Source organism: Chiloscyllium plagiosum, unplaced genomic scaffold, assembly GCF_037043375.1.
Source record: "Chiloscyllium plagiosum isolate Xiang-an unplaced genomic scaffold, Cpla_swu_hap1 HiC_scaffold_6, whole genome shotgun sequence".
NCBI lineage: Eukaryota > Metazoa > Chordata > Chondrichthyes > Orectolobiformes > Hemiscylliidae > Chiloscyllium > Chiloscyllium plagiosum.
Window position 1 is genome coordinate 104,010,555 of NW_028270144.1, and position 26,331 is coordinate 104,036,885.

Consider the following 26,331-nt stretch of genomic DNA (forward strand, 5'->3'; position numbering starts at 1 on the left):
GTTTGGAGCTTTATGGGGTCAAACACAGGCAGGTGGAATAAGGATGGTTTGAGAAAATAGTTGGTGTGGACTAGTTGGACCAAAGAGTCTGTTTCTGTACTGTAAGACTCTGTAACTTTTTTTTTGCCTTTAATAGCATAATACACAATGACAATGACTGCAATTCAAAGAAAGTAATTTTATTTGATCTAGAGCATTTCAGTGTATCTCTGAGACACTTAATGGAAGTACAAAGCATTTCCCTTTGAAAAGTAACCCCAGTTTCTTCAATCCAGGTGGTAAAGTTGGCAGTTTAGACAAATTAGCCAAAATATTCAGTGTGGAGTACAGGCATAAAGTTGCAAGGGAGTTCCGCAGAAGATGGAGAACATATATCCAACGTTAACGAACTACAGATAGATTGTGCATTGTATAAAATTGCACAAACTCAGTCACGTTTGAGGCACCCTTCAATTTTCCTGCATTTGCTTTTAGCTTTTGTTTCTGAAACTATTAATTTCAGAACTATCTTAGCAGACATTTCACTTTGATAGCTAAGGTATCCAGATGATTACCTCCACAACATTAACAATCATTTGTGTGTGTGTGTGGGGGGGGGGGAGGGATTCAGCGTTTACATCCACTACATGATGTATCTGATTCTAAAACCAAATCTATCAAAGGAAGACATCCTGGTGCCAAAAGAGAAACTGCTCGAGGTAATGTGCCCCCCATGGTGCCTCCTCACTGCGGGGCTTTAGCTATTGATTGAAGAGAGTACTGTTACTGACACTACACAGCCCAGCTCCGGTGTTTGCATCGACAGCTCTTATCAACAGGAGCATTTCATTTTTGCAACATTGCAGCCTGGTTACGGATCCAACAACATGTGCTGGAAAGCAATGCAAGCTCTGAAACATTATCACTTGAACTGATCGGTGCAAGTTCTGGAGCGAGTCTGTATCTGAAATCTGAAGCCGGAGCATCTGCAGTGAAGTTAACCCCCCCCCCCCCCCCCCTCCCCCCCCACCGAGTGACTGTAGATTGTGGATTTCTCACAGCCGGTGTGTTTTGCTCGTAGCTTAAACTGGGGATCCATTGGCTCAACATAATTCAGGTAAGCGTTCCGAATCCGCCAAATGTAGTATTTCAGATCACTGGTCAAACCGCCATTTCTACCTCAAGCAACTTCTAAAAAAAAAATCCATCTCTTTGTATTCTGGTGGTAACACGAATTGTACAGTTAGTTGGAAGCGCCAATAGATCCAGATAACAGAACAGGATGTTCAAAAATGTTCAATCTTTTTTTGCAGCGTTGCCTTCACACGCGCCTATCTCTTGCTTCTTGTATTTTGTTTTCATCGTTGAAAGTCCAAAGATCGCCAGCACCAATTATCTGATTCGCTGTTATTTTTAAAAGAAAAGCATACTGTGTTTTTATTTGCATTGTAAAGACATCAGTCCATGTAAAGAAGCATGTAAAAAATTGGAAGAATTTCTGGATGTTTAGATCAGAAATATTCCGCAGTAAGCTGCAGTGGGAGAGGGTTAGAAAGAATTAGTCACCTTTTATGTCTTCACTTGGTGTTTCTGAACCTGCTTGTAGTTTGGCCAGAGTTTATTCAGCCAACTTCTGATATTCGTGAGGAAATGTCATGTAACCTTGTTCAAATAATGTCACTCCTGTGTCTTGGGGAAGGGGTTCCATACCGTAAGCTCTGCCGAGAGGTGGAAAGACTATACTTGTGTTTGCTTTAGTTATGGTCCCTTTGAGTGGATATATCCCTTCAGACCAGAACACAAAGCGCGTAACCTCTCCCTGATATGTCAGTTGTGAAGTCAACAAAGCTCCAGTGCTTTGACGAGATTAGCTGAGAGATACTACCGCAAACCAGCCTCTCAAACCTCCCTAGTGCTCTAAAAGCTTTTCCAGAGCTAAACTGGCACACTGAAAGCTTGTGTTCAAACGGCAAATCGATCAGAACATTGGCTTTAATGTAACTGTTTAACTTTGGTGTAACACCAGTTTTTGCGCGATCATTAGACAATTGGGTTAGAGATACTTGATGAACTGTAACTTCTAGCCAACTGACGACATTGATAGTTAATGGAGTAAAAGCTAAAGGGATTATGAAAACAAAATTATGCGCCAAAAAGCTGAAACAAAAATTTTAAAATGCCATACGGGTCAGTCAGCATCTGTTGGGAACTAAGGTTGGTAATGTTTCAGTTGCTTGAACTGCCATGGTACTCCCTTTCTGTTTTTGAAGTTGAGTTGGATGAACTGTACATACCTTCTAAGCAACCTGTACAGAGATATTACACTCCTCTGGGGCAGGTGGACTTGAACCCAGACCTCCTAAAACAGAGGTAGGGACATAATCACTACACCAAAGAGCCCTTAGTTGCAAGACTAAATATTTTTCCAATCAACCTGTTCAGGCATGTTTGGACACAGCTCTGCAGGGACTTGAACCTGGCTCTTCTGGCCTAGAGGTAGGGACACCACCACTGCACCACAACCCTTTTGCACAGCTGTAAATGAAGCAGGCTAAGTGACCTCAGCTGTGACCTGCTTAGATCTTTCACTTCATCCATTACTTTGTGAGAAAGAAAACGGCATATCAAGTAGAAATTTGCACTTTTGCCAAATAGGGAGCTCTCAGCCATCAATTCATAAATTACAGGTGGAAATATAAAGAGTCATGAATGCAAAACTCAATGGGATTCGGGATAAGTAAGATTAGCTTGTTTGTCGTTATGGGGAAATGTGTATAAAGGACCAGTAGAATAGAAATTTGGTAGTACAGAACTGAGAGAAAGAAAAACTGTGTCAAAGATTTTCATCTGGCACTCATCAGAACAATTCTCATTAAATGTCAGCATCAAGGGGAAAGATCACTTAAACTAAAATCAGAAATACAAGAGAAACTCAGCAGTATGTATGGAGAGAAATAGAGTTAAAGTTTTGAGTCCAGTATGGCCGTTCATCAGAAAATTTATTCTGTATGAGTGGTGAATTGGTTTCAAGTCGACTCAGATTGGTAGAGGCATTGTCATGGAGAATGCCCCATTTGATGTTGAATGACAGTTAAATGTCATTGTTTAAATATGTTTTAGCATTAAATCAAATTCAAATTCTCCAGAATTGAAGACATCTATTGAAGGGTCATATCTGACTTGAAGGCTTAACTCTGTTTCTCTCCTCACAGACCTGTTGAGAAGTTCCAGAACTATTATTCTCATATATTGTGTTGCAGAATTTCTCAAATGGGTTTTCTTTCTGTCAAGGCATGGCCAATTCTTGCTTGGGTCAGGTACCAATATTGATCATGTGTGAACAAAAGCAAAGACTCCAAGTTCTGTTGTCAATCACTAATGAAAAGAATGAGGGAAAGAGACAGAGGCTTAGAGAGGAGCACCATGACAGAAGGGCTACAACATCAAAACATTTATTGGAATTGGGTACAATTGGAGGAAGGGACTTATTTTGAGAAAATAGTCGAACTATCTTCTGGAGTGGTATAGAGTAAGCTACTTTTGCATGAAACTGGTTTGTTTTTCTTTGTATGATTAACATAAAAGATAATTAACATAAAAGATAAGGAGCGAAAGTAGACAAATCCCCTGGGCCAGATGGGATTTATCCGAGGATTCTCTGGGAAGCGAGAGAGGAGATAGCAGAGCCTTTGGCTTTCATATTTGAGTCGTCATTGTCTACAGGTTTAGTACCAGAGGACTGGAGGATTGCAAATGTTGTGCCCTTGTTCAAGGAGGGCAGTAGAGATGACCCAGGTAATTATAGATCAGTGAGCCTTACTTCTGTTGTAGGAAAGGTTTTGGACAGGATTATAAGAGATAAGATTTATAATAATCTAGCAAGCAACAATTTGATTTCAGAGAGTCAACATGGTTTCGTCAAGGGCAGGTCATGTCTCACAAACCTCATTGAGTTTTTTGAGAGGGTGACCAAGCATGTAGATGAAGGTAGGGCAGTTGATGTGGTATACATGGACTTCAGTAAAGCCTTTGATAAGGTTCCATATGGTAGGCTGTTGGAGAAAATGCAGAGGCATGGAATTGAGGGTGATTTAGCAGTTTGGATTAGAAACTGGCTTTCTGAAGGAAAGCAGTGAGTGGTGGTTGATGGAAAATATTCAGCCTGGAGTCTGGTTATTAGTGGTGTGCCACAAGGATCTGTTTTGGGACCACTGCTGTTTGTCATTTTTATAAATGACTTAGACGCAGGCATAGGTGGATGGATTAGTAAATATGCAGACGACACTAAAGTTGGTGGAGTAGTGGACAGTGTGGAAGAATGTTACAGATTGCAGGGGAACTTGGATAAACTGCAGGATTGGGCTGAGAGGTGGCAAATGGAGTTCAATGCAGTTAAATGTGAGGTGATGCACTTTGGAAAGAATAACAGGAAGGCAGAGTACTGGGTCAATGGAAAGATTCTTGGTAGTGTGGATGTGCAGAGGGATCTTGGAGTCCATGAATATAGATCCCTGAAAGTTGCCACCCAGATGGATAGTGCTGTTAAGAACACATATGGTGTGTTCAGTTTCATTTGTAGAGGGATTGAGTTCCGGAGCCACAATATCATGCTGCAACTATACAAAACGCTGATGCGGCCACACTTGGAATATTGTGTACAGTTCTGGTCCCCATATTTTGGGAAGGATGTGGAAGCATTGGAAAAGGTGCAGAGGAAATTTACCAGTATGTTGCCTGGTTTGGAGGGAAGATCTTATGAGGAAAGGCTGAGAGACTTGAACCTGTTCTCATTGGCAAGAAGAAGGCTAAGAGGGGATTTGTTAGAGACATACAAGATGATCAGAGGATTAGATAGCATAGACAGTGAAAAACGTTTTCCTAGGATAATCACGTCAGCGTGTACAAGGGGCATAACTACAAATTGAGGGGTGATGGATTTAAGACAGATGTCAGAGGCAGGTTCTTTACGCAAAGAGTGGTAAGGGCGTGGAATGCCTTACTTGCTAATGTAGACAGCTCAGCCACATTAGGGAGGTTTACACAATCCTTAGATAAGCAAATGGATGATTTTGGGATAGTGTAGGGGGACGAGCTGAGAATAGTTCATAGGTCGGCGCAACATCGAGGGCCGAAGGGCATGTTCTGCACTGTATTGTTCTATGTTCTATAATCCTGCTATAGCTGCTGTTTCTAACAATAATCAACATGGAATGAAAATGACTCATAACTAATGTACACAAAGGAGAAAGGTATGTACACAAAGGAGAAAGTGGGGACTGCAAATGCTAGAGATCAGAGTCAAAAAATATGGCACTGGAAAAGCACAGCAGGTCAGGCAGCATCCGAGGAGCAGGAGAGTCGCCCTGAAAGTTGAACATGTTCATCAGAAAGGTTCGTCCAAATGAATTTGTTTGTTTTTTAATAAGAATGAATATGAAACTTCAAGATTCGTGCAATGCAAATTTTTTGAGTGCAACTCTGCACTGATCAATCTTTACTAAATATCTAGATCTAAAAGTTGAAGTTCTAAATTGGAGAAAGGCCAATTTTGACGGTATTAGGCAAGAACTTTCGAAATCTGATTGGAGGCAGATGTTCGCAGGTAAAGGGACGGCTGGAAAATGGGAAGCCTTCAGAAATGAGATAACAAGAATCCAGAGAGTTTATATTCCTGTCAGGGTGAAAGGGAAGGCTGGTAGCTATAGGGAATGCTGGATGACTAAAGAAATTGAGGATTTGGTTAAGAAAAAGAAGGAAGCATATGTCAGGTATAGACAGGATAGATCGAGTAAATCCTTAGAAGAGTATAAAGGAAGTAGGAATATATTTAAGAGGGAAATCAGGAGGGCAAAAAGGGGACATGAAATAGCTTTGGCAAATAGAATTAAGGAGAATCCAAAAGGTTTTTACAAATATATTAAGGACAAAAGGGTAACTAGAGAGAGAATAGGGCCCCTCAAAGATCAGCAAGGCGGCCTTTGTGTGGAGATACTAAATGAATACTTTGCATCAGTATTTACTGTGGAAAAGGATATGGAAGATATAGACTGTAGGGAAATAGATGGGTGACATCTTGCAAAATGTCCAGATTACAGAGGAGGAAGTGCTGGATGTCTTGAAACGGTTAAAGATGGATAAATCCCCAGGACCTGATCAGGTGTACCCGAGAACGCTGTGGGAAGCTAGAGACGTGATTGCTGAGCCTCTTGCTGAGATATTTGTATCATCGATAGTCACAGGTGAGATGCCAGAAGACTGGAGGTTGACAAACGTGGTGCCACTGTTTAAGGAGGGTGGTAAAGACAAGCCAGGGAACTATAGACCAGTGAGTCTGAGGTAAGTGGTGGGCAAGTTGTTGGAGGGAATCCTGAGGGACAGGATGTACATGTATTTGGAAAGGCAAGGACTGATTATGGATAGTCAACATGGCTTTGTGCGTGGGAAATCATGTCTCCCAAACTTGATTGAGTTTTTTGAAGAAGTACCAAAGAAGATTGATGAGGGCAGAGCAGTAGATGTGATCTATATGGACTTCAGTAAGGCGTTCGACAAGGTTCCCCATGGGAGACAGATTAGCAAGGTTAGATCTTACGGAATACAGGGAGAACTAGACATTTGGATACAGAACTGGCTCAAAGGTAGAAGACAGAGGGTGGTGGTGGAGTGTTGTTTTTCAGACTGGAAGCCTGTGACCAGTGGAGTGCCACAAGGATCGGTGCTGGGTCCTCTACTTTTTGTCATTTACATAAATGATTTGGATGTGAGCATAAGAGGTACAGTTAGTAAGTTTGGAGATGACACCAAAATTGGAGGTGTAGTGGACAGCGAAGAGGGTTACCTCAGATTACAACAGGATCTGGACCAGATGGGCCAATGGCTGAGAAGTGGCAGATGGAGTTTAATCCAGATAAATGCGAGGTGCTGCATTTTGGGAAAGCAAATCTTAGCAGGACTTATACACTTAATATTAAGGTCCTAGGGAGTGTTACTAAACAAAGAGAACTTGGAGTGCAGGTTCATAGCCCCTTGAAAGTGGAGTTGCAGGTAGATAGGATAGTGAAGAAGGCATTTGGTATGCTTTCTTTTAATCATCAGAGTATTATTGGTCAGAGTATTGAGTACAGGAATTGGGAGGTCATGTTTGGCTGTGCAGGACATTGGTTAGGCCACTGTTGGAATATTGCATGCAATTCTGGTCTCCTTCCTATTGGAAGGATGTTGTGAAACTTTAAAGGGTTCAGAAAAGATTTACAAGGATGTTTCCAGGGTTGGAGGATCTGAGCTACAGGGAGAGGCTGAACAGGCTGGGGCTGTTTTCCCTGGAGCATCGGAGGCTGAGGGGTGACCTTATAGAGGTTTACAAAATTATGAGGGGCATGGATAGGATAAATAGACAAAGTCTTTTCCCTGGGGTCGGGGAGTCCAGAACTAGAGGGCATTGGTTTAGGGTGAGAGGGAAAAGATACAAAAGAGACCTAAGCGGCAACGTTTTCACGCAGAGGGTGGTACGTGTATGGAATGAGCTGCCAGAGGATGTGGCGGAGGCTGATACAATTGCAACATTTAAGAGGCATTTGGATGGGTATTATGAATAGGAAGGGTTTGGAGGGATATGGGCCGGGTGCTGGCAGGTGGGTTGGGATATCTGGTCTGCATGGATGGGTTGGACCGAAGGGTCTGTTTCCATGCTGTACATCTCTATGACTCTGTGATTCTATTTGAAAAGGTTAGTGGAGGTGCAAATCAGCACAGGTCTAGGCATTGGCTGAATAAATCTGTTTCTGTCTGTGTTCTGTCCTCCTAGAACTGATATATTACAGACATATTTGTAGGCTTTTTCTTTGTTGATCTACATTGTATAGATTAAATAATTTATCTATTGGATTTTCGTAGTGTGGAGAATGTTATTGAAAATGCATAGAATTCCTTACTTGTGAAGAGAGTTTAAATACCCATGTCCCCAGGATTTTCACAAAAATAAGGGCAAGAAAAATATGTAGGTGGTACATTCAGAACAATGGGTAAAGATGAATATTGCAATAAGCTAGATTCTAACAGTGTTCATGGTTATTCAAGTGTAAATTGGATAGCAGCTACCATCAACATATTTTGATCAATGCACATATTAGGAATTTGCAGTCAAAAGCTATGCAAGAATGGCATCTCACCATGAGGTTCACTATTATAACATATTGAATTGTGTGAAGTTGCTTTATTTATAAGATATATACAGATACACCAAACTCAACTTTAAAAGTTACGACTGATCCAATTTGGTGTAAGTACATTTTAATCGTATTTTTATCTTAGTAGCTACCAACAACTTCTCTGACACTGAAAATTAACTTGAACATTGTACTTCTCATTCTGCAAGATATTAGTTGTTGGAGATTTTAAAAACTGATCAAATATTTATAGTCATATGGTAATGCAGAATTTGAGTATTGCTGGAAAAAGATACATTTTTGAAGGATTTCATCTTGCACTCCTCAGAACATGTTGCAAGAATACAAATAGAAAGAGAAAATCAACTGCATGAGAGAAGAATGCTGATTGGTCAGCAAGTGGACTTCGGTTGATACAAGCCTTGCCATGGAGAATTCACACAGTTAATGCTGATTGACAGTTCATAGCCAAGCTTATTTAAATACTCAACCAGACAGGTTTTCTTTAAATTCACGGAATGTGGATTTCACTGCCTAGTCCAGCATTTATTGCCCATCCTCTAGTTGCCTTTGTGGGTGGCATGATAGCAAAGTGGTTAGCATTGCTGCCTCAGAGCGCCAGAGACCCGGGTTCAATTCCCGCCTCAGGCAACTGACTGTGTGAAGTTTGCACATTCTCCCTATGTCTTGCATGGGTTTCCTCTGGGTGCTCCGGTTTCCTCCTATAGTCTAAAAATGTGCACGTTAGATGAATTGGCCTGTAGTGTGAGGTGTAGGGGAATGGGTCTGGGTGGGTTGCGCGTCGGTGTTGACTTGTTGGGCCGAAGGGCCTGTTTCCACACAGTAAGTAAGTAATCTAATCTAATCAGTAAATGCCTTTGAGAAGATGCCAGTGATCTGCTTTCTTGAACTATTGCAGTCTCTTTTAGTTAGGTGCATTCACGATGCTGTTGGTTGTGATCATGGATCATAGAAGATCATGATCAAAAATCCCTACAGTGTGGAAACATGCCATTTGGGCCAACAAGTCCACACCAACCCTCCAAAGAGATCCCACCCAGACCCATTCCTCTATCCTATTACTCTACATTTCCCCTGACAAATGCTCCTAACCTACGTATCCCTGAACACTATGGGAAATTTAAGAACATAGAACATAAAAACTAGAAGCAGAAGTAGGCCACAGAGCTCTTCAAGCCTGCTCCGTCACTCAAATGCAATCATGGCTGGCCTTTTTGTGGGCTCAGCTCCACTTACCCGTGCTCTCACCGTATCCCTTAATTCCTTTGTTTTTTTTAAAATGTCTATCTTAGCTTTAATTTGTTTACTGAAGTAGCGTCAACTACGTCCCTGGGCAAGAAAGATTAACAACCCTCTGGGTGACGAAGTTCGTACTCAATTCAGTCCTAAATCAGCTCCCCCTAATCTTGAGGCTGTGCTCTCTTGTCCTAGCTTCACTTGCCAGTGAAAACATCCTCTCTACTTTTATTTTATCGATTCCCTTATTAATTTTATATTTTTCTATAATATCCCCCCATTCTTCTGAATTCCAATGTACATAATCCCAATCTACTCAATCTCTCCTCAGAAGACAACCCCCCTCAACTCTGGAATCAACTGAGTGAACCTCTTTTGTACCCCCTTCAGTTCCAGTACATCCTTTCTCAAGTAATGACACCAAAACTGTACACAGTACTCCAGGTTGGCCTCACCAGCACCCTGTACAGCTGTAATATTACCTCTCTGCTTTTAAACTCAACGTCTTTGGCAATGAAGGGCAAAATTCTATTCGCCTTCCTAATTACCTGTTGCAACTGCAGACCAACCTTCTGTGATTCATGCACAAGGACACCAGGTCCCTCTGCATAGCAGCATGCTACAACGTTTTTACCATTCAAGCAATAATCTTTTGTACCGTTACTACTACCAAAATGCATGACTTCACATTTATTAACATTGTACTCCATCTGCCAGACTTTTGCCCACTCACTCAATGTATCTATGTTCCGCTGCAAAGTTTCACAATCCTCTGCACACTTTGCTCTGCCACTCATCTTAGTGTCAGCTGCAAATTTTGACACCGTACATGTGGTCCCTAACTCCAAGTCATCTGTATAAATTGTAAATAATTGTGGTCCCAACAGTGATCCCTGAGGCCACTAGTCACTGATTGCCAGCCAGAATAGCACTCATTTATCCCGACTCTTTGTTTCCTATTAGTCCACTTTTCCTCTATCCATGCTAATACTTTACCCCTAACACCAGGCAACCTTATCTTATGCAGCAGCCTCTTGTGCAGCTCCTTGTCAAGGGCCTTTTGGAAATCTAGGTACACCACATCCACTGGGTCCCCTTTGTCCACCTTGCCCTAAATGTCTTCATAGAATTCTAAAAGATTTGTTAAGCATGACCTGCCCTTCCCGAACTCATGCTGCATCTGTCCAATGAGACAATTTCTTTCGAGATGCCCTGCTATTTCTTCCTTAGTAATAGACTCATGCATCTTACCCACTACAGAGGTTAAGCTAACTCGTCTATAATTCCCATCTTTTGTCTATCTCCCTTTTTAAACAGGGGCATCACATTTGCTGTATTCCAATCTGCTGGGACTGCCTCAGTACTGGGGCACTTCAGCATGGCCAGTTCAGCTAGCCTGCACATCTTCGGACTGTGGCAAGAAACTGGAGCACCTGGAGGAAACCCATGCAGACATGGGGAGAACTCCACATAGACAGTCACCTGAGGCTGGAATCGAACCCGGGTTCCTAGTGCTGTGAGGCAGCAATGCTACCTACTGTGGGATGGATTTCCTGAACCTTGACACTGATACACCAAAGGAACAATTATATATTTTCAAGTCAGGTCTGTGGATGCTTTGGAGGGGATTTTACAGTTGGTTGTGTTTCCTTGTAAGTGCTGCACTTGTTCTTTTAGATTTGGAGGTGCCAGTGTTGGACTGGGGTGGTGCTCTTCCAGCACCACTAATCCAGAATCTGGTTTCCAGCATCTGCAGTCATTGTTTTTACCCTGACAAAGTTAAAAGTCATACAACACCAGGTTATAGACCAACAGGTTTATTTGGAAGCACTAACTTTTGAGGCACTGCCTCTTCACCACATGGGTTGCAGAACAGGACCATAAGACACAGAATTTATAGCAAAAGGGTTACTGTGTCATGGAGTTGTAATGATATATTAACATTGGGACGCAGAAAGACTTTGGTATCACACTTTATGATCACATTATGAATAATGTGATCAAGAATAGTCAGCATGGTTTTGTGAAGGGCAGGTTGTGCCTCACAAACCTTATTGAATTCTTTGAGAAGGTGACTAAGGAGATGGACGAGGGGAAAGCGGTAGATGTGGTGTATATGGATTTTAGTAAGGCGTTTGATAAGGTTCCCCATAATAGACTACTGCAAAAAATACGGAGGTATGGCATTGAGGGTGAGTTGGAGGTTTGGATTAGGAGTTGGCTGGCTGGAAGAAGACAGAGGGTAGTAGTTGATGGCAAAGGTTCATCTTGGAGTGCCGTCACTAGCGGTGTTCCGCAAGGATCTGTTTTGGGACCATTGCTGTTTGTCATTTTTATAAATGACCTGGAGGAGGGGTTAGAAGGTTGGGTGAGCAAGTTTGCGGATGATACGAAAGTCGGAGGAGTTGTAGACAGTGAGGAAGGATGTGGCAGGTTACAGTGGGATATAGATAAGCTGCAGAACTGGGCAGAAAGGTGGCAAATGGAGTTAAGTGTAGCTAAGTGTGAGGTGATTCACTTTGGTAAGAGTAACAAAAAGATGGGGTACTGGGCTAATGGTCGGATACTTGGTAGTGTGGATGAGCAGAGGGATCTTGGTGTCCATGTACACAGATCTTTGAAAGTTGCCACCCAGGTAAATAGTGCGGTGAAGAAGGCATATGGCGTACTGGCTTTTATTGGTAGAGGAATTGAGTTCCGGAGTACTGAGGTCATGTTGCAGTTGTATAAGACTCTGGTGCGGCCACATCTGGAGTATTGTGTGCAGTTTTGGTCGCCATACTATAGGAAGGATGTGGAGGCACTGGAACGGGTGCAGAGGAGGTTTACCAGGATGTTGCCTGGTATGGTAGAAAGATCGTATGAGGAAAGGCTGAGGCACTTGGGGTTGTTTTCATTGGAGAAAAGAAGGTTTAGGGGTGACTTGATAGAGGTGTACAAGATGATTAGGGGTTATGATAAGGTTGACAGTGAGAATCTTTTTCCACGTATGGAGTCAGCTATTACAAGGGGGCATAGCTTTAAATTAAGGGGGGGTAGGTAGAGGACAGATGTTAGGGGTAGGTTCTTTACTCAGCGAGTCGTGAATTCATGGAATGCCCTGCCAGTAGCAGTGGTGGACTCTCCCTCATTATGGGCATTTAAGCGGGCATTGGATAGGCATATGGAGGATAGTGGGCTAGTGTAGGTTAGGTGGGCTTGGATCGGCGCAACATCGAGGGCCGAAGGGCCTGTACTGCGCTGTATTCTTCTATGTTCTATGTTTAATGCATTGCATGAGCTGAGATGGCATCTATTGTCAGAAAAGCTGAAGCTATCTTGAGAATGTAACCTAAAAGGAGTTCTGGGATTTGCATATTAAAGAACTGAAACTAGCATATCCCATTCTGAAAGATGAAAGACTTAATCTAAATTTGTTTAATAGAGGTAGACGATCTTTTATCCAAAATCATCGGGACCAGCTGTTTTTTGAAATTTGGAATTTTTCAAATTTCAGAATAATTGATAGTTTGATGGTGAAATTTTTAAAAAGTCTTAATGGAAGAGCAGACTTACTAACCAAAACAGGCCTTGAGAGAGAATCTAGGCCTGCTGGTGCTAGGCCACGCCCCCCCACGTCACACCTGAGTGACACGCATCGAGTGGGTGTTGACTTGGTTAACTGTTTGCACGCCAAACAACCTTGATAATGAGAAAAAAAACTTTACAAAAAAACCTTCGGATATCAGAGCTTTTCGGATTTTGGAACTTTGGATAAAGGATTGTCTACCTGTATATCTTTACAGCTCCATGATACTGTTACCCTTTCGCTATCAATTCTGTGTCTTATGATCCGATGAAGGAGCAGCGTTTCAAAAGCTAGTGCTTCCAAATAAACCTGTTGGACTATAACCTGGTGTGTGATTTTTAACTCTTTACTTCCAGATAATAGAGGTCATGAGTTTGAAAGATTAAAAAACCTTGGTTAAATTCTGCAGTGTATCTTGTAGATGGTAAGCACTGTTGCTACTGACCATCCGTGGTGGAAGAACTGAATATTTGTGGTTGTGGTGTCAATTGATCTGGCGGCTTTGTTCTGGATGGTGACAAGTTTACTGAATGTTGTTGGAGCTCAACTCTTCCAGGCAAGTGGAGACTTGTCCATCACACTTTTGACTTGTGCCTTGTAGATGGTGGATAGAAGTTGGGGAGTCAGGAGGTGAGTTACTCACTGCAGGATTCCTTATCTCCAAGACATCTCTGCAGGTGTTCTTCAGAGTGGTGACCTTGGTCCAACAGTCTTCAGCTGTTTTATCAGTGATGTTCTCTCTATCATAAGGTCAGAAGTAGGGATGTTAACTGATGACTGTAAGATGAAGGGCTAAATAGCCTCCTCCTGCTCCTGCTTCTATGTTTCTATGTTTCTACTGTTGGGAGGGCGATGCCCTGGTAGTCCTCAGCATTGACTCTGGACACTGTGAAATCTGATGATCCACCTCACCTTTCTTCAGTTGTCCCCTGAATCACAGATGTAAGTCTTCAGCCAATTTGATTCATTCCACATGATATCAAGAAATGGTTCGAGGTTCGGGCCTTGACAATATTCCTGCAATAGTGCTAAAGATTTGTGCTTCACAACTTGCATATCCCTAGCCAAGTTGTTACAATAAAGCTACAAAACTAGCATCTGCCCAGTCTTGGGGAAATTTGCTCCTGTATGTCTTATACTCAAAAGGCAAGACATATCCAACTCAGCTAATTACTGTCCTATCGGTCATCAGCAAAGTGATGGAAGATTTCATCAACAGTGCTTATACATTGTGCTTAGTAATTACACACTCAGTTTGAGTTCCTCCAGGGCTACTCATCTCCTGATCTCATTACAGCCCTGGTTCAGACACGAATAAAAGAACTGAATTTCAGACGCGAAGTGAGTATTGACTCTTGACATCAAGGCCATATTCCTAATCGAGTGTGACATCAAGGAACTCTAGTAAAATGGAACTAACGGCATCAGGAAAAACTAATCACCAGTTAGAGTTATACCTGGCACAAAGAAAGATGATTGTGGCTTTTGACGATCGGTTATCTTACCTCCAGGACATCTCTGCAGGCGTTCTTCAGGGTAATGATCTCGGTGCAACAGTCTACAGCTGTTTTATCAATGACTTTCTCTCTATCATAAGGTCAGAAGTGGGGATGTTAACTGATGACTGTAAGATGATCAGCACCATTTGCAACTCCTTAGAAACTGAAGCAATCCATACGCAAATGTAACAAGATCTGGACAATATCCAATGGCAAGTAACATTCGTGCCACACAAATGCCAGGCAATGACCATCTCCAACAAGAGAATGCAATCATCACTCCTTGGCATTCAATGGCATTACCATCATTGAATCCCTCACAGTCAACATTCATGGTTTACCATTGACCAGAAACTCAACTTGGCTAAACACATAAATACCCTGGCCATAAGAGCAAATAAATAGTCCAAATCAATAGCCTAATCCTGCTTTCTACCCATAACCTTTGATCCCATTTGCCAGAGGTACTATATCTAGCCACCTCTTGAATACATTCGATGTTTTGGTATCAACTACTTCCAGTGGTAATGACTTCTGTAGGCTCACCACTCTTAGGGTGAAGAAATGTCTCCTCATCTCCATCCTAAATGGTCCACCTCGAATCCTCAGACTGTGACTCCTGGTTCTGGATCCTCCCTGCATCTACCTTATCTGGTCCCATTAGAATTTTATAACTGTGTATGAGAGTCCACCCTCACTTGTCTGAACTGCAGCAAAAACAATCCTAACCTACTCAAACTCTCCTCATACATCAGTCCTGCCATCCTCAGAATCAGCCAGGTAAACCTTCGCTGCACTCTCTCGAGAGGATGAGCATTCTTCCTCAGAAAAGAAGATCAAAACAACATGTAATATTCAAGGTGTGACCTCACCAAGATCCTGTATAACTGCAACAACACATCCCTGCTCTGTATTCAAAACCTCTCGCAACAACGGTCAACATACCATTGGCCTTCTTTACCGCCTGCTGCACCTGTATGCTTACCTTCAGTGACTGGTGCACAAGGACACCCAGGTCCCACTGCATACTCCGCCCTCTCAATTGACAGCCATTCAGCTAGTAAACTACTTTCTTGTTTTTGTTTCATAAGTGAATAGCTTCATAATTATCCAAATTATACTGCATCTGTCATTGATTTGCCCACTCACCCAACCTGTCCAGATCATTGAGGAGAAAGTGAGGTCTGCAGATGCTGGAGATCAGAGCTGGAAATGTGTTGCTGGAAAGGCGCAGCAGGTCAGGCAGCATCCAGGGAACAGGAGAATCGACGTTTCGGGCATAAGCCCTTCTTCAGGAATGAGGAAAGTTTGTCCAGCAGGCTAAGATAAAAGGTAGGGAGGAGGGACTAGGGGGAGGGGCGTCGGAAATGTGATAGGTGGAAAGAGGTCAAGATGAGGGTGATAGGTCAGACTGGGGTGGGGGCGGAGAGGTCGGGAAGAAGATTGCAGGTTAGGAAGGCGGTGCTGAATTTGATGGATTTGACTGAGACAGGGTGGGGGGAGGGGAAATGAGGAAACTGGTGAAATCCGAGTTCATCCCTTGTGGTTGGAAGGTTCCTAGCCGGAAGATGAGGCGTTCTTCCTCCAACCGTCGTTTTGTTGTGGTCTGACGATGGAGGAGTCCAAAGACCTGCATATCCTTGGTGGAGTGGGAGGGGGAATTGAAATGTTGAGCTACAGGGTGATTTGCGGAGCTACAGGCTACTTGCGGAGCGTTTCAGAGAACACCTCTGGGACACCCGGACCAACCAACCCAATCACCCTGTAGCTCAACATTTCAATTCCCGCTCCCACTCCACCAAGGATATGCAGGTCTTTGGACTCCTCCATCGTCAGACCACAACAAAACGACGGTTGGAGGAAGAACGCCTCATCTTCCGGCTAGGAACCTTCCAACCACAAGGGATGAACTCAGATTTCACCAGTTTCCTCATTTCCCCTCCCCCCACCCTGTCTCAGTCAAATCCATCAAATTCAGCACCGCCTTCCTAACCTGCAATCTTCTTCCCGACCTCTCCGCCCCCACCCCAGTCTGACCTATCACCCTCACCTTGACCTCTTTCCACCTATCACATTTCCGACGCCCCTCCCCCTAGTCCCTCCTCCCTACCTTTTATCTTAGCCTGCTGGACAAACTTTCCTCATTCCTGAAGAAGGGCTTATGCCCGAAACGTCGATTCTCCTGTTCCCTGGATGCTGCCTGACCTGCTGCGCCTTTCCAGCAACACATTTCCTGTCCAGATCATATTAAAGGATGTCTGCAGTCTCGTCACAGTTCACCCTCCCACCCAATTTGATATCATCTGCAAACTTTGAGTTGTTACATTTTGTTCCCTCATCCAAATCATTAATATATATTGTGAATAGCTGGGGTCCTAGCACCGATCCTTGTGGCACCCCACTAGTTACTGCCTGCCAATTTGAAAAGGACCCATTAATTCCTGGTCTTTGTTTTTTCTCTGTCAACCAGTTTTCTATTCATCTCAATACACTTTCCCCAATCCAATGTGCTTTAATCTTGCACAAAAAACTCTAAAGTGGGACTTTGTGAAACACTTTCTAAAAGTCCAAATATACCACTTTGACTGGCTCCCCCTTTTCAACTCTACTAGCTATGTCTTCATAGAATTCTAACAGATTTGTCAAGCGTGATTTCCCATTCATAAATCCATGCTGACTCTGCCACTGCTTTCTAAGTGCTTCAGTATAAAGTCCTTGATAATAGATTCAAGAATATTCCCCACTATTGATGTTAGGCTTACTGATCTATAATTCCCTGTTTTCTCTCTACCTCCCTTTTTGTTTATTGGAGTAACATTAGCTATCCTCCAATCTGCAGGGACTCTTCTAGAGTCTATAGAATCCTGGAAGATGAACACCAATGCTTCCACTATTTCTAGAATCATTTCCTTAAGTATTCTGAGATGTAGGTTATCAGGCCCTGGGGATTTATCTGCCTTCAAGCCTCTCAATTCTCCCAGCACCGTTTTTCTACTAATATCGATCCCCCTCAGTTCTTCCCTCTCATTAAATCTTGCATTCTCCAACATTTTGGGTATCTGATTTGTGTCCTCTTTTGTGCAGACAGAACCAATGTATGTATTCATCTGCTCAACCATTTCTTTGTCCCCTATTATACATTCCCTGCTTCTGTCTGTAGGTGACCTACATTTGTCTTCATTTCCCCTTCTTAATCAATTCCTTGGACCTTCTTTGCTGAATTCTAAACTGCTCCTAATCCTCAGACCTATTATTTTTCTGTATGCTTCTTCCTTGGATTGAATGCTATCTCTAATTTCCTTGGTAATCCATGGATTGGCCCTCTTACCTATTTTGCTTTTTTGCCGGACAGGCATAAATAGTTGTTGCAGTTCCCTCATGCGTTCCTTGAATATTTACCATTGCCTATCCACTGTCATCCCTTTAAGTAACTCTCATCGATCTATCAAGGCCAACTCATGCCTCATATCTGCATAGTTCCCTTTATTAACATTCAGCACCCAAATCTCCAAATCAACTATCTCACTCTCCAACGTGATAAAAAATAAATGGAAAATATATACCTCATTTCCGTCACATCTTCTGGGTCTGTCTTGCCGTTAGGACAGTGCATACCCAGAATCGGGTACTGGGACACTAAGGTATGATTCTATGAATATGACTATGTCAGGTCGTTGCTCTCCCTATTTTGGTACCAGTGCCCAGATATTAGTATGGAGGACTTTGCAGGGTTAACAGGGTTGTGCTTGCTGTTGTAGTTTCTGGTGCTTAAGTTAACATCAGTGATCCATCTTGTGTCATTTCTTTTCTCCTTTCTAGAGGCTGATACAGCTGAATGGCTTGCAAGGGCCATTTCACGGGGAAGTTAAGAAAAAAAACACACTGTTGTGGGTCTGGAGTCACATGTAGGCCAGACCAAGTAAGGACAGCAGTTTCATTCCCTAAAGGACATTAACAAACCTGACGCATTTTTGTGACAATCAAAAGTGGTTTTGTGGTTATCATTAGATTTTCGATTCCAGATTTTTGTTTTATTGAATTCAAATTTCCATATTTACCATTCAAACACGGGGTTCCAGAACATTACCTGGGAATCTGGTTTACTAGTACATCAACAATACTACTAGGGCATTGCAGTATTTCATGATGTTAATGGCAAAGTAAGCTTCAGGGTAGGGTGATAGCTCAAGTTACTTAAGCTACAATTTCCTCTTTCATCCTGTAAACAGTGCACTTCCATGAGGAATTAAATAGCGCAAATCTCTGGAACACTCTGGGCCATTTCAATGCCACTGAGTGAATAGGGAGACTTGAAAGAATACATTTATGAAGATGTTTCTCTGATGACGAGTGTAGTAAGTTCCAGTTCACTAAAACATGTAAATGTAGGAGAAAGAACTGTTACATAAAGGCTGTCTGTATTATGATGACTGCTGTGAAATGAAGATGAATATGGTCTTCCATGGAGAGGAAGTAGTGAGTAAATAGAATTTGTGCAAAACATCTATTGCCAATAGCTTACCAGGATACATTTTATCATGATTTGAAGGAAAAGTATGATATTCTGAATGAAAATGTAATGAAAAGTTTGCATTACACAACTAGAGAGAAATGTGAAGTTAAGAATATGTTGTCAGGCTTCCGTTGATTCCAATTAATGGACATCAGTTGAAGCCCTACACAATTGTTACAACAACTCATTTGTTGAGCTGGTTAGCTAATATTAATGGCTCAAGTTCTTATTGGAGATTGACTGTCATGTAAATAGGATTTGAAGTGTTGCTATCTTATGAAGAGCCTGAAGTATATAAAAAAGATTTGTCAGCGAAGTTATTAAGTTTGTGATACTTATATAAAACTGACTGAAGCATTTTTTTTCAAAAAGTAACTTGAAAGCAGCCTGAAAGAAACAAAAAAAAAACCTGCAGATGATGGGAATCAGAAACAAAAACAGAAATTGCTGGGAAAATTCAGCAAATCTGGCAGCATCTGTGGAGAGAGAAGGCAGAGTCAACATTTTGGGTCCAATGATCCATTTAGAAGAAGAGTCACTGCATCTGAAACATTAACTCTGCTTTGTCTCCACAGATGCTGCCCAGACCCGCAGGATTTTTCCGGAAATTTCTGCTTTTGATTCCAAAGTGGTTACCCTTATGATCTGAAGTACTAGTTAACTACTCAATGGGGTTATCCAATGAGTACAACTTTAATCATATATGGTTATGTTCAGTGGAACATTTCCTGTATCTCCTGAAGGGCCCAGGCATCATGTCCTTCCATTTGCACCATAGTTTCCATTTTAAATGGAATGATCCAGTTAGCAGGAACTAGATACGATTATTGAAAGGTGCACTTTGAATTGTCAGTAAATGAGATTCAGTTACAGTCATGATTGGTAATAATTTACCAAGGATGATATTTAAAGCAAAAAAATGGAAAAACGTGAGTGTGTATATGTACACTTGCGTTTTCACAACTTTATTCATAATCATGACTGGGTAGGATGACTCCTTTATGAATCAAAACTTGTACCTTCATTCTCCAACAAATACACATATCATAAGTTAGTACAGCCTGTTTAACAATGAATTAGTGTGGAAACAGGCCCTTCGGCCCAACAAGCCCACATTTAACCTCTGAAGAGTAACCCACCCGGACCTATTCCCCTACCCTCTTAGTCTACATTTACCCAAATGCACCTAACCTACACATCCCTGAACACTATGCGCAATTTAGCTTGGCCAATTCACCTAAGCTGCACATCTTTAGATTGTGGGAGGAAACCAGAGCACCCCCACGCAGACTCGGGGTGAATGTGCAAACTCCACACAGACAGTCCCTGAGGCTGGAATCAAACCCAGGACCCTGGCGCTGTGAGGCAGCAGTGCCAACCACTGAGCCACCGTGCCACCCTAACAAATCTTAATCATGTTACAGAGTCACAGAATCATACTGCATGGAAACATACCCTTCGGTTCAACTCATGCCGACCAAATTTCCCAAACGAAACAAGTCTCACTTGCCTGTGTTTGGCCCATATCCCTCTAATCCTTTCGTATTCATGTACCTATCTTTTAAGTGTTGTAACTGTGCCTGCATCCATCACTTTGTCTGGCAGTTCATTCCATGTGAAAAAGTTGCCCCTCAGGCCCTTTTAAATCTTTCTCCTTTCATCTTAAAATTATGCCCTTTAGTTTTGAACTCAAGACTTTTGCTATTGACCCTATCTATGCCCCTCATGATTTTGTAAACCTCTGTAAGGTCACCTTCAACCTCCTATGTTTCAGTGAAAATGTTTAAGCTTGTTCAGCCTCTCCTCATAACTAAAACCCTCCAGTCCCAATAACATTTTGTCAGTCTTATCTGAACCCTTTCCAATTTGAAAATATCCTTCCTATAGCAGGGTGATCAGAACTGTACACAGTCCTCCAAAAGTGGCCTTACCAATGTGCTGTACAACTGCAACATGATGTCCGAACTCCTATACTCAGTGTTGTGAGCAATGAAGGTAAGCATGCTAAACGCCTTCTTTACCACTCTCTGTACCTGTGATGCAACTTTCAATGAACTATGTACCTGAACCCCTAGGTCTCTCTGTTCTACAACACACCCCATGGAGCTACCATTAGCTGTGTAAGTCCTATCCTTGTTCATCTTACCAAATTGCAATACCTTGCATTTATCTAAAGTAAACTCTATCTGTCACCCCTCGGCCCATTGGCCCAATTCATCAAGATTGCTTTGTAATCTTAGATAACATTCCTCACTGGCTACTATAATATAAATTTTGGTGTCTTCTGAAAACTTATTAACCATTCTTCCTATATTCTTATTAAATTATTTATATACATGACAAACGACAGTCAACTCAGCACCAATCCATACAGAAAACCACAGATCTTGAGTCTGAAAAACAGCACTCCACCATCACTGTCTGTCTCTTACCATCAAGCCAATTTTGTATCGAATTGGCAAGCTGTCTCTGAATCCTATGTGATTTAACTTTACTAAACAGGCTATCATGTGGAACCTTGTCAAAGATCTTACTAAAGTCCATGTAGACAACATCTACCTCTCTACCCTCCATCCATCGTCTTGATCACATCCACAAAAAACTCAATAAAATTTGTGAGACACGATTTCCCAGACACAAAACTCTGCTGACTATCCCTAACTGGTACTTGCCTTTCCAAAATCCTATGTCTCAGAATATCCTCCAACAACTTGTCCACCATTGACATCAGATTCACAGGTCTATTGTTTCCAGGCTTCTCCTTGCAGCCTTTCTTAAATAAAGGCACAACATTAGCCAAACTCCAGTTTTCCAGCTCCTTACCTGTGACTGTCGGTAAAACAAACATCTCTGATACGGTCCCACTATTTTTTCACTAGCTTGCCACAATATCCTAAGATAGAGATTTATCTACCTTTATGTTTTTTAAGACCTCCAGCACCTCCTCTATTTTTAAGAAATCAGTATTTATTTCCCTGCATTCCCTAGCTTCCATGTCTTTCTCCACACTAAATACTGAATTGAAATATTCATTTGATATCCCTCTCATCTCCTGTACACATAGATGACCTTGTTGATCTTTAAGGGTCCCTATTCTGAGGGGATCCAAGATGGCGGCGACCCAGTAAGACTGAGTCTATAGTGCTCCTCCCTAGACTTGGGCACAGTGGGTCACCTACCCCCTACCAAGCTCACCAAATCATTTATAAATCATTTATAATAGTTTAGTAACTCAATTAGTTGTGTAATATTACATTTAAGCAACTTAATCCTAAGTTAAAATGACTAAAGGGAAGGGAGCCCGCAGCTCTCAGCAAGCAGGAACCCCTCCCCCACACTCTCCAGCTGCAGCAGAGGCGTCCACAGCCGCCCCGGGGGACTTACCAACAGTAGCAAGTCTTGCAGAAATGCTTTCCAAGCTTGACTCGAAGATCGATGCCTTTATCGTCGAATCCAGAAATCGTTGGGAGTCGCTCTCGGCCGCGCTGCAGAAGCACGATCGTGAGATTGAAGAAATTCAACGCCGAGTCGGAGGGGCGGAGCTAAAGGCCGCGACCTCCGAGACAACCGCTCAATCGGCCGTGGATCAGGTCCGGACTCTTGAGCAGTGAGTCCGGACCTTGGAAAATCATATTGACGACCTCGATAATCGAGGTCGCCGAAAAAATATTCGTTTGCTGGGCCTTCCCGAACAGGAAGAGGAAGGCCAGCTTACAGCATTCCTGGAGCAGTGGCTGCCACAACTTTTAAATCTGCAAGCTGGATCAGGCCAGGTAAGGGTGGAATGGGCCTACCGGGTAGCAATACGCGGGCCCGGCTCGAACCAGCGCCCACGCCCGGTCCTGTTCCGGCTGCAGAGCTACAGGGAGAGGCAGATACTCCTAGAAGCCTCTAGAAATCTCGGAAAAGACCCCCAAGCTATGATCTATAAAGGATCCAAGATCATGCTATTTCAGGACTTTTCCCCGGCTCTGGTTCGAAAGAGGAAGGCATTCGACGAGGCGAAGAAGCGTTTAAGGGACTTAAATGTTCAGTACTCCTTACGCTACCCAGCGATGTTACGCTTTAACCATGAAGGATCTGTATATAACTTTGGATCACCAGAAAAGGCTAAGGAATTCTTGGACTCTCTTAGATAAACTGTAGGACATAATGGATGTTGGTCTGCCTTTCCCCCCCCCACCGCTTTGGTTTATATCCCCTCCCTTTTTTTTTCTTACCTTACTGCTTAATATTATCATGGGGGGTGGGGAGAGGGATTTGATTTTCTCCCCCCTCCCTTGGAGTTGTTTTCTGTTATTATTTTATGTATATATGAGGGATGTATGTATATGTGTGTGTGTGTATGTATATATGTATATATATGTGTGTATGTGTATGTATATATATGTATATATATATAAGCTGGGGGATTTGGTTAATGTTGGTGGGGGGAGGTGGTTACCTTATTCGATTTTATCTCTGTCTTTAGGAGCGGGGTTGTTTTTCCCTTCGTTATTTTGTATTATCATATTTAATTATTATTTGTTGAACTGGTAATTTTATAGTTATATGTTTATATATGGTATTAACATTACCAAATATACCCAGGTGTTGGTAGGGGTAGGGGTGGGGTGCTCACTGTTAACTCTAGCTTTGTATTATATTTGAATTTTCCTCATTTTATTGAGGAGTGCCTGGGTCAAGGGTGGGGCATTGGTTGGGAGAGGATATGAGGGATTTTTGGAGAGGAAGTGACGCCCCCTGGGAACAAGGGGGAAAGTCTCCACTTAGATACGTTTTATATTTTTTTTTATTTAGAAATAGTTTTTTACTGTATTGTTGTGGGTGTATTAAAGAGGCTTTATTTTTGTAAATTTTACATGTTCCATGCTCGGGATGTTCTGGATAGGGTTCCCCCTCCCGAGGGGTCTCGGATTGGCCCAGAGGATTATGGTTGATCAGTCGGTTAAGTGGTGCACCTGGAATGTCAAGGGGAGTAATTCGCCACTTAAAAGGAAGAAAATATTATCAAATCTTAAGAAGGAAAGAGTTGATATAGCTCTCCTACAGGAGACACACCTGTCAGATAAAGAACACTTGAAATTACGACAGGGCGGATTTGACCAGGCCTTTTTTTCTTCTTTTAGCTCAAAAAGCAGGGGAGTTGTTATTCTTGTTCGGAAGAATCTCCCTTTCAAAATCCTAAAGCAGATAAAAGACGAATCTGGACGATATATCTTGATTAAAGCCCTCATAAATGGAGAGGAATATGGGATTTTAAATTTGTACTGCCCCCCGACACACCCCTTTAAATTTATAACGGAAGCCTTTTCAAAATTGATGGCTTTTGATGCCCGTCATATAATTATAGGGGGAGACTTTAATTGTATTATGGATCCGGAAATAGACAGGATTCCCAAGAGTACTGCAGGAGTATCTCCCAGATCTAGACAATTGATGGATCTGAACAAAGAATTAGGATTAGTAGATGTACGGAGATGTCTTCATCCACAGGGTAGAGATTTTTCTTTCTACTCTAATCCACATAAATGTCATACCAGAATTGATATGTTTTTTGCCCCCTCGATTTTTTTAAATTCCATATCATCCTGTAAAATAGGTAATATAGCAATTTCTGACCACGCTGCTGTATATATGGAAACTAAGGCGAAGAACAGTGGGACATCCCCTCGGCATTGGCGTATGGACCCCTTCTTAATGAAAGATAGTAAATTTGTAAAGTACTTCTCTCAAGAATTTAAAACTTTTTTAGAAATTAATTCAGGTACAGCTAGCAACCCGTCAATGATGTGGGAGACCATCAAAGCTTACACGCGAGGCTTGATCATCTCCTACTCAGCGACCCAGAAGAAATTAAAGGGAGAACAACAGCGTCTGCTTGAAGCCCGCTTAAAAGCGGCTGAAACAGCATACACTGATAGACCTTCTATTATTAAATTGCAAAGGATTACAGCTCTTAGGACAGCTCTAAATACTACACTTACTCAAACGGCTAAGAGGGAAATATTATTTGCAAAGCAAAGGTTATATGAATATGGCGACAAACCGGGTAGATACTTAGCATTTCTTGCAAAGAAAAAAAAGGCCCCTCAGACTATTATGTCTATCAAGGAAAGTACGGGTATTTTGACTCATGATCATAAAAAGATTAATGCGACCTTTAGAAAATTCTATTCTGAGTTATATAAATCACAGGATTGTGAAGATAGGACGAAGAGGATGCAGTCATTTTTTAAAAATTTGACTTTTCCAGACCTAACTCCGGAACAAGTATCGGTCCTAAATGCTCCTCTTACACCCCAAGAAATAGTTGATGCAATTAGGCACCTTCAAAATGGTAAGACGCCGGGCCCAGATGGCTTTCAAGCCGAATTCTATAAAGAATTTACAGAAATACTGGTTGGTCCACTTATGGACATGTATAACTATGCATATAGTCAGGGCTGTCTCCCGCCTTCGCTGAAAGAGGCAAATATCTCTCTTATCCTTAAAAAAGGAAAGGACCCAGAAGATTGTACATCATACAGATCAATATCCTTGCTAAATGTAGATTTTAAAATCCTCTCTAAAACGTTAGCACTGAGATTAGAAAGGATACTGCCACATATTATAAAGGAGGATCAGACGGGGTTTATTAAGGGCCGTAGATCATCCAATAATGTTAGAAGGGCTCTGAATATGATTCAAGCTTGTCATCAGGGAAAGATACCAGGAGTAGTGGTTTCATTAGACGCGGAAAAGGCATTTGATAGGGTCGAATGGTCATATTTGTTTTACACATTGGAGAGGTTTGGTGTTGGACAGGTGTTTACCAAATGGATCTCAACATTGTATAGTGATCCCAAAGCAGTTGTGGTTACCAATGGATTAGGCTCGGATAGCTTCAGTGTGGGTAGGGGCTGCCGTCAGGGATGTCCCCTCTCGCCGTTGTTATTCATGCTAATAATTGAACCACTAGCAGAAGCTATACGAGCTGATCCTAATATAGTGGCCCCAAGGATTGGTACAGGTAAACATAAAATTACCCTTTATGCAGATGATGTTCTTCTATTCCTCAGTAACCCTTTGATGTCCATACCTCGCTTAATCCAAGTTATTAATACATTTAGTGCATTCTCAGGCTATAAAATTAATTTTTCAAAATCGGAGGCTATGCCAATGGGTGGCCTTGCTGTGATACCCCGCTTAGCAGACGGTCCCCTTTTTCCCTTTCGTTGGTCCCTGGAGGGTTTCTTATATTTAGGCATTTTTATTACTCCAGTATTTGGTCAGTTGTATAAGGCTAATTTTGTGTATTTATTGGAAAGGATAAGGCAGGACCTCCAGCGATGGGGAGACCTGCCAATT

At 42.1% G+C, this 26,331-nt stretch overlaps 1 protein-coding gene across 1 annotated transcript in view; it reads left to right on the forward strand.

Annotated features, from left to right (window-relative positions):
• The first annotated feature begins 993 nt into the window (after positions 1–993).
• The window catches only part of LOC122551164 (transmembrane protein 272-like), a 53,419-nt gene continuing 28,081 nt past the window's right edge, over positions 994–26,331 (forward strand). Inside the window, exon 1 of the mRNA XM_043692790.2 lies at positions 994–1,096. The gene's annotated coding sequence lies outside the window, so the exon portion shown is untranslated. The remainder of the gene's footprint in view (positions 1,097–26,331) is intronic.